The sequence below is a fragment of the Columba livia genome, chromosome 18 (assembly GCF_036013475.1).
Source record: "Columba livia isolate bColLiv1 breed racing homer chromosome 18, bColLiv1.pat.W.v2, whole genome shotgun sequence".
NCBI lineage: Eukaryota > Metazoa > Chordata > Aves > Columbiformes > Columbidae > Columba > Columba livia.
In genome coordinates, this window is record NC_088619.1 from 3,000,754 (window position 1) to 3,012,376 (window position 11,623).

Below are 11,623 nucleotides of genomic sequence, written 5' to 3' on the forward strand. Positions count from 1 at the left end.
TAACATAAAACATAAATCCTCCGCATCTTCTTAGCAGTCCACACCCTCCCGTGACCATGTTCCAGGTGAGCACACTATCCCACCATATCTCTATGATTGTGACCATGTTCCCCTTCTCCCTTGCAAAATTTTCACATTTCAGCTATTCCTCTGTCACTTCTGATTTAAGTCCTCTTCCCATGATGAAGCTGATTTCAGATGCTTGTCATCAGGTTAGTAGTCTCATTGCAAAGGCCACTTTCCTTCTTAGTCCTCAAATACAGATGTCCAAAAACCTAGAGGAACTCAAAGGTGATGCTGATAAGTTTCCAAACATGGTGTGAAAGCTCCTATTTAAAAATCTGTTTGGATATCACAGGACTGACAGATGACTAATGTAATCCCACAGTACTAAAAGAGCTTATGGGAACTACAGTGTGGTAAAGCCGATGGCTATAACAGACAAATCCGTAGAAATAATAATATAGAAAAAAATTAATGAACACAGGAAAAAGGTCTTCCATTCTGTATTTGTAAAGAGAAGTCTTACTTCACCAATGTGCTTGCTTCTTTGAAGGCCAGGTAAAGCATGTAGATTTAATTACAAAGGCTGCATCTGTAATGCTGAATAAATCTGCTTCTGAGTGCGTTCTCTGATATCAGGTAAAATGACGCAGGATGCCTTGCAGCCAGCACTCGGTGCTTTTCACCACCAGAATTGCCTGGCTGCATGAGCACTGCATAACCTTTGGCCTGGGTCTCTGATGTTTAGTAAATGCCTACTTTCCCTTTCACACCAGCTAAATAAGATCTAAAGCATAGCTTCTCCCCTGAAGTTTTTAATAGGTGACATTAAATGATGGCATTGGAGGGAAACTGCAGCACTGGCATCTGTGTTCAAAAAAATTGGGCATTAGCTATGAGAACAGTTTTCAAAGGTACAACTGTTTGGACTAGATTTGGAGGGTGGACTTGGCAGTGCTAGGTTAATGGTTGGACTCAGTGATCTTAAACATCTTTTCCAAACAAAACCATTGTGTGATTCTATTATTAGAAACAGAAGAGGAAGCCAAGAAAATAGAAAAAAGATTGGGAGGCCAACATGGGAAGTTCAGGGGAAGTTTCAGGAAAAAACAAGACTTAAATTTTTATCCTTTCCTCCACATGTTCCTTCTGGAATATAAAGATTATATCAATCTATATTTACAGGCAAACTAACTTGAAGAATTTTCTTCCAAAGATATAAAAATCCTGGTCATACGAACACCCAGACAGGTATCTTGTAAAATGTTCAGGGATACACACCATCTGCTTTGGATTTAATTCAAAGAGATTATTGGTCCTACACAAGTGAAAAAAAATTTGTGACATGGCCTGTTGGGCATTCCAGCTTCTTGCAAACAAGTGCTCTGTAATTTGAATTATCACATCCAGACTCCATACAGATTTAGCTCCACAGTTTTCAGTGAGTTAGGCCACAGAAAACTGGCTGATTTCCTCTGTCCAGGACACCACCTCTCCTTGGCAAGAGGGATCTGCTGAAAGAGGCAGCAATATCCTTGTGCAAAACAGAGGGAAATGGATCCTGCCAGCAACTGACTTTCTGCCACTTCTGTTTCCATCCCTACAGGGCCTGGAGTCCACTGGGACTAGAATCAAACCACAGCACAGTCAGAAGAGGCAAAATGAGCTAAATCCCTGGATACAGATGGTCCTGCACAGACATCTGTGCTGGAATGATGACATCCAGACATCCTGAAAATGGACTCCATCCCACTTTCTGTAAGGCCCTAAAATGTGATTTTCCTTCCTGTGTTCAGTAAGCATGAGCTGGGGAGAAAGAAAGGTGCTCATGAACACAGGTGAAGTGTGAATGTGAAGCATTCTCAAAGACTCTTGAGTTTGTGCCCTAATGCAAACCTCAGTTTCCACTTTGCTTCTTAGAGCAGCATCATCAGCCTCGTAACCTGTCTAGTTAGAAAGAAATTCCAGGTCCAGTATCTCCATGTCATTGCCATGGAACCACCTTCAGACCTCCTGCTTAGGTCCTTCACTCCTGCCCTGGACTGAGCTGACCAGGACCTCCTTGCCAGTGACAATAACAGGAAAAGCAGCATGGTTGAAAGCCCCTGGCCTCCATTTCAGTCTCACTGGTCTTTGAGAAACAACTAAAGCAAATACAGTTGGATTATGTGGAAATCAACCAGTTCAAGAAGGCACCTTCTTGGCATCCAGTTGGTGAATATCAAAATCTAAAGTCCTCATCCATGGAATCTCCCCACTAAATGGAGGGTGCTTTCTGAAACATAAGTAGTTTCCTTCTTTGCACTAAGCTTGCCCACTGTTGAATGCAACTTTTCCTGAAGATTAGCACCAATAGTATTAAACTTTCACCTGACCACAAAGGTGGAGAGAATGCATTCACATAAGCAATTAGCAGGAGATATGAAGATGGCAATAATCTCACCCTGTCCCTTCAATGTCATGTCATCAGCAGTTATGCTGGCAGGAGGCTTGGCAATTTTCCTCTTGTCCTAAAGGAGCTTGATGCAGAAGAAGCAAAGGAGCCAAAGACTGCCCAGGGCAGCAGACTGCAGCTGTGACCAGGTAATTCTTCCTGGTGCACAGCATGAAATTCATGGTCTTCTCACCCACAAGAAATCTGTGAGCCTCCTATGTGAGGCCCATATTGTCCATTTTAAAAGAGATCACTTTGTCTTGTAGATCAATGCTATGCCTTCTGCAGCATCTGAGCTGTGAGGAAACCCAAGGATTCTGGAGACCACACATGGACTGACAAGAGAAGATTTTGAATGTCCCAATACCAACTAAAGAGTAGATAGTCTGCCTCATGGGATGTATGGCATTCAGGAATTTGAGGTTAGCATTTTGGCATCACGCTCCTGCTCTTTCTGAGAATGCCTGCCTAGTGGGAAAGGTAAGACCCAGCACAAAGAGCAATGAGTTCAGAGTAGAGCCCTAGTTACCATGTCTTCAAAACAAAGTTAGTCCCACCTTCTGCCAAGCAGCCCCACAGAAGGAGTGTTTGGCTACGAAGTGAGAGGTGTCTGTTTTTCACTCGTACTCAACATTCTGCCCTTGTCTCTGAGATCTTGGTCCTTTACCAGTAGCTAAGGATGTGTTCTGGGTGGACACACTGTCCTCAGCCCTGTCTTGAAGCTTGGCCACTCTGGAGGCAGACGCCCTTACTCTCTTTTGAGTTAAGTCCCCTTGCCATGTCAACAGTTGTCTATAAACACATATGATACATATTATTAAGAGAGATAAGAAGTTGACAAGATAGTTGAAAAGGTGCTTTGCTGAGGTACATCTCTGAAAGTCTGTTTTTTTTCCTTGTGCTGCTCTGTTATATTTGGGTTAGGCCATTTATATTTCTCTAGTAGGTTATGAGGTTTTTTTATCATATTTAACAGCCTTTTCTGCTAAATCATCCAGCAGCATACTGAAGACTCCTTTCACTAACCTGAGAATTTTAGCTGAGAAGCTAAATATTCAAAATTCATTACTTTCTCCATATTGTCTACAGTGTAGTTTATGGTGAGACAAGCAATCAACTCTCACTTAGACAGGGTGAGAGATGCCTTGATCAGTAAGACAGATCAGATTATTTGTGTTATACAGAAGCCACAGAGAGCACTGTGCAATCTGAGTTACATGAACAAAGTGCGTGTTCTGCAAAGATTATCAACAAATAATCGGATCCATTCAACAGTGCTTTACCTGGGCTGTTGCTCAGCAGGAAAAGATCTAAGTAATCCATATTCACACATCTGCATAGACCAGATCCTGAGCTGAAACCCAGGCTGGACACTAGATCATGATGTAGATACTTGCAAGGTATAGTAGGCAGAAAGCTCATTTTGAGCCAGGGTTACTTGTCGTAGTTAATTGCTGATGAGGTCTCCAGGTGTTTCTGCAGAGGCATTCCAACAGCCTCACATTTCCGCAAGTACCAGCAGCAGGGAAGAAATTATTGAGCCTGAGAAGCAATTTTCTGCCCTCTTTTTCTGCTTTTCTTTCTTCAAACTCTCGAGTACCGAGACACTGCCTTCATCTCATTCATTTTCCCTGTTTTTTCTAAACTGTTTGGCGTTATGCCCAGCATAGTGACTGGCAGCCTTTGCCTAATCCCATCTCTTAGGTATCAGTTGGTATTTGCAGGAATCTTTAAAAAAAGGATGTTGTTTCAGCATGGATTGCCTAAATTCACTTCCACTGGGAAATAAGTGTTTAGTATCAGTTTCCTTATATTCTAGGAAAAAAGAATGTTCAGTGCCTTGATTCTGCCTTAAAAACACGTATGGCAGTGTGAGACCTAGCTACTAAAAGACCACTTTCTCGTCTAATGCTTTTTCTTGACAGATTCTGTAAGTCAGAGTAGAATAGTGCCCCTCCCCCTCCCCCCCAATAAATGGCATAATTTCTATTATTGAATCAGGGTATTAACATATATCACTTTCCAGGTTAAAAAAAATCTCCCCAAAACAGGAGAGGTTGTGATAGTGACACGCCCTTTCCCAGAAGACAGAAAAATCATGTGGAATGAAGCTACCCTTAGGACTCTAGAAAGACCAGTGATACAGAATGGAGTCTGAAGTTCCCTGACTTGCTCATGGTTTTCCCAAAACAAAGAATTCAAATCACTTCTTGCAGGATTTTCAGCTTGTAAGAGCTGTTGTTGGCCATACCAGAATTATGATAGAGCCTGCCTAGGCAGATCGGTTTGTTCAGTAGCCTCTGACAGACAGTCTGACAGAGAATGTCCAACCTCTGCTGTAGGAGCATTTCTGCTGCCCTCTGTGTAAAACGAGAGCTCACAGGAATGTCAGCACAAGACAAACAGAAATGTCAGGATGCTGCTCTGTAGCAAAACTGCTCATCCCTACACTTGTGGTAGGATGTGTTTGGAGACTGAACACTGGAGATGGTAAGAGCACATTTATCATATTAAAAGGTTATTTATCAATTCAGGTTAGATCTGCTAAGGTGCATGTTTTCAATGTTACATGCAGAATATTTTTAATGCGTCATGTGGTTAGGAAATGTGCCATTAAACTAACACATCTGATAAATATGGCTGAAGGAATGGGCTGAGATAATTCCTGGAAGCAATAAGTGATTTCCCAGGAAGAACTGCTGAGTATCATAATTAATGAGACTTAAAACCTGCAGGTTGAAAGTCAGTGTGGGCCATCCATTCTTTACCATGGCAAATGTAAGCAAAAACTTCTGGGTCTACACTTGTGAAGTCAAGCTGAAGTCGCAAGTTGGCCATGGGTATAACGACCTTGTTATGCCCTGTCCCTTCTGCTTCAGAATCTAAGTTCTGCAGATCTTAATGTAGTTGTGATTTACCTTCACTACATGTCAAGGAAAATCAATGTGTCTGTCCTGGGGGGAACTTTGATGATGAATTTGTTGCTAAGTATCTTACCACAGCATGGTATTCTTGGAAGCCCTCAGAATGAGTTAACTGAATATGAGAGGCAAATAAAACCCACAATTTGGGATTAGAGGATGGACAGCATTCAAATGTGCACCACAGGTGCACCATTACTCACACATCTCCTGTCTCCACAGCTAACATCAGCAGAAGAGATCTGGGTAGTAGATTCTGGCCAAGGAAATGACACTCAGGATGCCCTTTCTATCACCCACCAAAGCAGCTGAAGAGCTCCTGTTACAGAGCAGGTGAGTGGGGTGGGCATGTTGGGAGACCACTGGGTAGAAAAAGGTAATTGAAACAGCAAGCAGCTGGAAGAGGAGGAAGGAAGGGGAAGAAAAATAAAGTAAGGAAAGGGTATGGTACTAACCCCCGCAGGCAACTGTAGCATAACCTAAAATAAGCTGTACTTGTGAGATCAAAGGTCCATGTAGCCCAGCTTTCTGTCTTTGAAAGTGATGCCCAGCAAGGAGCGGCATCTTGCCTAAGGGAACGTGGAGCGGCACTTCTCTAAAACTCTCCTGACTCCCTGTAATTTGTATTTATAGAAGTCCTGAGCAGGACACGATGTCTGGATATTAAACAGCTCATGGTGGATTTTTAATTGCTTCATTTGTCCAAACACTTTTCAAACCCATAAACTGTTCTCCGAACGTATGGCAAGTTACTGTGATCCTCTGCTGCGGCTAACATAGAAAGCTCCCTCCAGTTCAATTCACTTTGTTATTGTCTTTGACTGAATGTTACAAACACATATCTTCTTTGCACTTCATCTAAATTTTCATATAAAGTCACATATTTTAAGTAAAAATAAACGGCAGAGAGCATCTCCCAGGTATCAAGGCAGACTATGCTAACCCACAGTACATATTTATACTGCAGCAGGATATTTTTCTTGTAGTATTTTCAAAGGAAATTATTTCCAAACACTAAGGCTCCTATCACCTCAGAACTCCACCACAGGCTCCTATATAACATCAGCAGATAAATTTCCTTGGTGCTCTGCCTAACAGTTTCCTTAATTGCTCTGAGATGCTGAGGGAAGCATATAAGAGCCTGATCCTCTTGGAGAACAAATCAGCTGTGTAAAGGAGAACAGCTCCAGCAGAAGACAATGACAGTGATGTGTCACCAGAGAGCCAGCAGCCAGGGTGTCAGCATGCTGGTGGCCTGTGTGGGAGATGAGCATCTGGGGGTTCTAATACTGCTTGCATCCCTTGTCCTGAGGAGATCCCCTGCTCACCCTGCAGAGGTCTACTAGGGACAGACCTTCTGCTCCATGTGGCTTGTCACAAAGTACTGGGAAAGTTAGAAACATAAAATCTTTTAAAATAGAAAAGACCTTCAAGATCATCAGGTTCAACTGTTTACCTAACAATACCAAGTCCACCGCTACACAGGTTCCTAAGAACATCATCTACCCATCTTTTAAACACCTCCAGGGATGGTGACTCAACCACTGCCCTGGGCAGCCTGTTACAATGCTTGACAACCCTTTCCAGGAAGAAATGTGTTGAAACCTGGAATTCAAGACAACTAAAGCATGTAGAAACTGAAGATAAGACCTCTTTCTGTAGACCCTTTTCCCGGGTGTATGGCCGATTCATTGGTAAATTCATCGAGAATTCAGCTGTTAAATTTAGTTTTATTTCCTCAGACTCTTTGTCAAGACGTTACTTCCTTTAATACAGAATACTTTCAAAACATTCTATAACTGGAATAGTTAGCTCAGGATATACAGATGTCCCTCTAGCTCAGGAGTTCACAGGTCTGAGATCCTCTGCAGTGGGGGAGAAGTTTTGTTGGAACATATGCACTGTATCTATTTTAAACTTTCTCTCCAAGATGGACCTTTATGGCCACATTGGAGCAGTGTTTCCCCCATGATTAGTTAGTACTTGTCAGCTGACAAGCAGCCCACCTCCACAGTTTGTCAGCACAAAAGGCTATCATTCTGCAGCTATGGCAATAAATATCCAAGAAGAAGGAATCTTTGGTTTCCCTCCCCTTGCTGTGCTATTTGTGCCCTAGTAATTTTTCATAATTTATGGTCTTCTCAAGTGAATAGTACTGCTAGTTCAGCATGAAAGAAAACCTGAGAACGTAACTTTTTTCTGCATGTTCTATCTACATGTGGTGTATCTTGTTTCAGCTAACACATTGCTATAGTTCTTATATTTTACAAGTTAAAGAATTCTGAAAAAAACAGTCTCAAAATAGGTCCATAAAAATAACATGAATTAAAGGGTGTTTACAGTGTTTCTTAAGTTAATAGCAAATTACTTATCAGTTTTGAAAAATCAGTATTTTTACATACTTTCTAATGTATTCCCCAAACTAACTTTGTTGTTCAAGGAAGCAAGTAAACAGAACCCCAAAATGAGAAATCTTTCCAATGGGGGAAAAAAAGGAAGCTTTTAATAGATAAAAATAATATTTCACATATTAACACTTCTACACAATTCTGCTAGGTATTATGGGGCAGAGTGGGATATATACACCCTCTCAGAAACTGTAGCACCTTTTCCAGGTAGGATCAGTAGCTGACTATGAAATGTAAACATAAAAATAGACATGATGATCATCGCAGCTTCAGTTGTAAGAAAGCTATAGATACGCTTGCTAATTTTCTATATAAAAGTGCATATGACACCAGCCATACCTGGACAATCCCTGACAGATGCTTGTTGAAAACAGATCCTTAAAAGCAGAGGCTAAACGATGCAATATGATAGATACTCTATTGGACCATACAGTTTTTCTCATGCAAATATTTCCTTAATATTTACTCCAAATCCTTTTTACTTCAAACGAAACAGTTATGATACTGGCCATATAAACCTAAATGTCTCTCAATGCAAACCTTTATGATTTGACAAAATTATTTTTAGACTCCCACACCCAGTCATTACTTTTCTTGTCTTTAGACTTAAAAAAATGAAGCTGCTTCCATACCTTTTCCTAAGTCATATTCTTTATACTAAAAATTCCAGTTCCTCTCATTGTTCTACAGAAACATTATTCTTGCCTCAGAAGAGGTCTACAAAATGTGCTCTACTCAAATTACTGTAGAATATCACTAAGATAACCTAATTCTGAGAAAGCAAACATACACATCGTGTACCATAGAAAGAGTACTTACACTAAAATTTGTGATAATTACATATACCATCTTTAGAACAGTTTCACATTTTGGAGCATGTATAAGCTTGTACCCCAAATTCCTTTTCTCAATGGCTCAGATGACAAACTCAATACATTTCCCTGTCAGATTTCCCAAGGCATTTTGTTTCTTTTAATTACATTTCCCTCTAAAAAGCAGAGATATTCTGCTCAGTTTTCCAGAGCTACTTTTAAGTCTGGGCCCACACCCCCCTGGCAAAGTGCTTCAGTGCCCCCCTTCCAAAAAGACACAGCACCTGTGGCTGCTTCTTCCAGCTCAAAGTCCTTCCTTTCAGCATTGATGACCCTACCCACCTCCAGGCCTGCCTTGATCCATTCCACCTGTCTCAGTTCTTCCCCAGCGGTGAACACATGAGACTGGCTGAGCTGCCTGCTTGCATTTTAACCTTTCTGGCGTGATTCAAGCATCTTATTGGGACAGGAAGTTTCAGCAGCTTTAAAAGCACGCATTCTTAAGCGAGGCCCAGTCGCCAGCCACTCAGAAGATTCACCAGGGCGGCTCCATGCTGCCACCCCCTGGCAATGGCTGCCTTGAGCAGCGGGCCTGGTCAGCTGCTGCCTGCTGAGCTCCCGTGACTGACAGGAGCCTGCTGGAGCCCCAGCCGAGAAGAAAGCTGATGGGGCCTGTGCCCTTAGAGCAAGAGCCAAAATGGTGAGGCGACAGGCACAGCCACTGTCCCAGCTGATGTCTCTGTGCCTTGGTTTCCTCTGCCTGATTGTCTGTGGTGACAGCACCAGGCAGTGACACTGACTCTCCAAAGGGCCAGTGCAGGGAGGCTGCAGGCAGAGCTGGGTCTCCATAACCACCAAGTGATAGCCACCGGCCTGGCCAGGGGTTCTCCTGCAGCCCTGGGACTCCTTGGCCCTTGATGGATCTCCGGTGGACAGCCTGGCTACCTTCCCTCAGTGAGTGCAGTAAGAGCACAGCCGGAGAAAAGGGACATGGCCTTCTGCAATGCTGCTGAACCTCAGAGCAAGCCCAGCCCCGTCTTCATCCTCACCCAGACAGGGATTCAAAGAGATGTAACTGCAAATTTGTGCTTCTGATTTTTAACATTGCAGCTGAGAAAGGAGCTGTGCTGCAGCAAGTGTCTCTGGGATAAGAATAGCATCTGCTGTCTTAGGACACAACACAGTTGTCCAGCTCCTACATGGCAGCACGTTGCACTGAGATATAGAAGGCAACCTACCCCCCGAGGAATGTCTTGGAGTGCTATTAGGGGAAGCACGTAATCTGCACAAACAGGCTTGACCCCGCGCAGGAGTCTTGCAAGAGCAGGGCTATTTTGAGCTTTTGGCAGTGAGGATGAAGGGAGACAACTGATGGGCTGCTCCTCCTGACAGGCACAGCCTCCAAAGCTCTCTGTGGCCTTTTCTTCTCCTCTGGGAGTGACTCTGGTGAAGGCTGATGGGCAATCTGGTGGGACCTCAGAGCCCAGAAGGCAGGGCCAGGAGGGAGCTGTGAATTTTCCAGGGACGTTAGTCCAAGTCTCAGTCCCATCAGCACAGCCCAGCCGTGTCCTGCCTGAGGGTGTGCACCTGTCCCTGAGCTTAGGGTGCATGGCTGCTGCTTTATTTTCAGTGCCATCCTAGAGAGCCAGAGAGATACCAGTGAGTGTGTGACTCTGCAAGTGAAACACACAGGAGGCTGGAGGAAGAAACAGTTGACTTTGCAACACAGAGTCTGAAGAAGGCTGGTGTAAGTCAGAACAGACACATTTATAGATACGGTGCAAGAGCTGCTGCTTCAGTGACCTGCCTGTCCTTTCTCACCAATGCCCTTTGTGACAGATCTTTTGTACAAGTCATCACAGGAACTTACCAGTGTGGCCAGGAGCCATCAGCCTGCTCACTCCTCTTCGTGCCTGCCTTCTTCTCTCTTCCCTGTGCCTGGCTTTGCTGGCTGCAGTTCCTTCATGCTGATGACACATCCTCAAGCTTCCATGGTGCAAGCAATGTGAGACAAAGGGCAGTGCAGCGTCTGAAAAGCAGGATATCAGAGTCTGAAGTTTATGCTTGTCCAAGCAATCACAGCTGACAGTGATACTCATGGAAGCTGTGTGCCATCCAGAGTCTGCCCAGTGCCACCTCAAGCTTTGGGGAAGCCTGCAGGTGTAGCCAGAGATTCTTGAGCCACTCAAGAGGAGCAGGCAGCTCCTCAGTGAATTTAGCGGGGCAAGGCTCACCACAAGGGACCCTGGCTGTGGTGGCAGATGAATGCATGCTGTCAGGCAAGGAGAAACTGCAGGGGATGAGGAGGGATGAACAAGGTTGGGAGTCTGCTAGGGAACCACAGGAAAAGTTGTGCAGTGTCGGGAGAAGGGAGCACCAGGCTGGCATCTCTGCAACATGTTGGGTGGCTTTCTTAATGTCCTTGTGGTTGAAAACTGAGGTCTGCTTTTAAAGAACCATCTCCCGTTGCTTTCTTCATTGTGCACTGACAGAGGTTCTGCTCGCCAGCACTCGTTAGCAGAACTGGAGCCAGGCTGGTCTTCCTTCTGAGAGCTGGTGTCCTCTTGAGGTTGCACCTGGGAGCCAGGTAAGGTGAGAACCATTTTGGATTTTGCTGTCACAGGCCGTGCAGATGTTGGTTGCAATTTCCCAGCAGATTGAGCATCTGACAAAACCTCTGGCACTGACTTATACAAGCTTAGAGCAAGCAGACAGTATCAGTCCTTACCACTTCCCATCACCCCAAGCAGCTCCACTGGCAAGCTCTCCCTTGAAAATGTTGTAAGCAAATCAATGTGGAAAGCATTCAGGGGCTACCTGCCTCAGGCTTGGGGACAATATTTTCTGCACAGCCAGTGTCCCTTCCGCACACAACACCAGCCCCACTCCCACCTTTGTGGCCCTACTAGTGTCAATGCTTCATGGAGAACCCACCACTGCTTTTGAACATTAGTGCTTGTACAGTCAACACAGGTGGACATGTGTGGACTGTCTCAAGCTTTCAACATCAACACGTACCCCAGCCTCTGCTCCTGAGTCTGCTTC

At 44.1% G+C, this 11,623-nt stretch overlaps 1 long non-coding RNA gene across 19 annotated transcripts in view; it reads left to right on the forward strand.

Moving 5' to 3' along the window:
- LOC110364326 (uncharacterized) overlaps positions 1–11,623 on the forward strand; it is a 189,539-nt gene that overhangs the window by 135,282 nt on the left and 42,634 nt on the right. For 8 of the 19 annotated variants that reach the window (XR_010466953.1, XR_010466965.1, XR_010466967.1 and 5 more), the window contains exons 6-8: positions 1,610–1,761; positions 5,581–5,691; positions 11,071–11,165. This is a non-coding gene — a long non-coding RNA (uncharacterized LOC110364326). Of the gene's footprint in view, positions 1–1,609; positions 1,762–2,473; positions 2,587–2,703; positions 2,918–5,580; positions 5,692–6,456; positions 11,171–11,623 lie in introns of all 19 variants that reach the window. The other 11 variants (XR_010466963.1, XR_010466954.1, XR_010466957.1 and 8 more) reach the window with 6 other exon arrangements.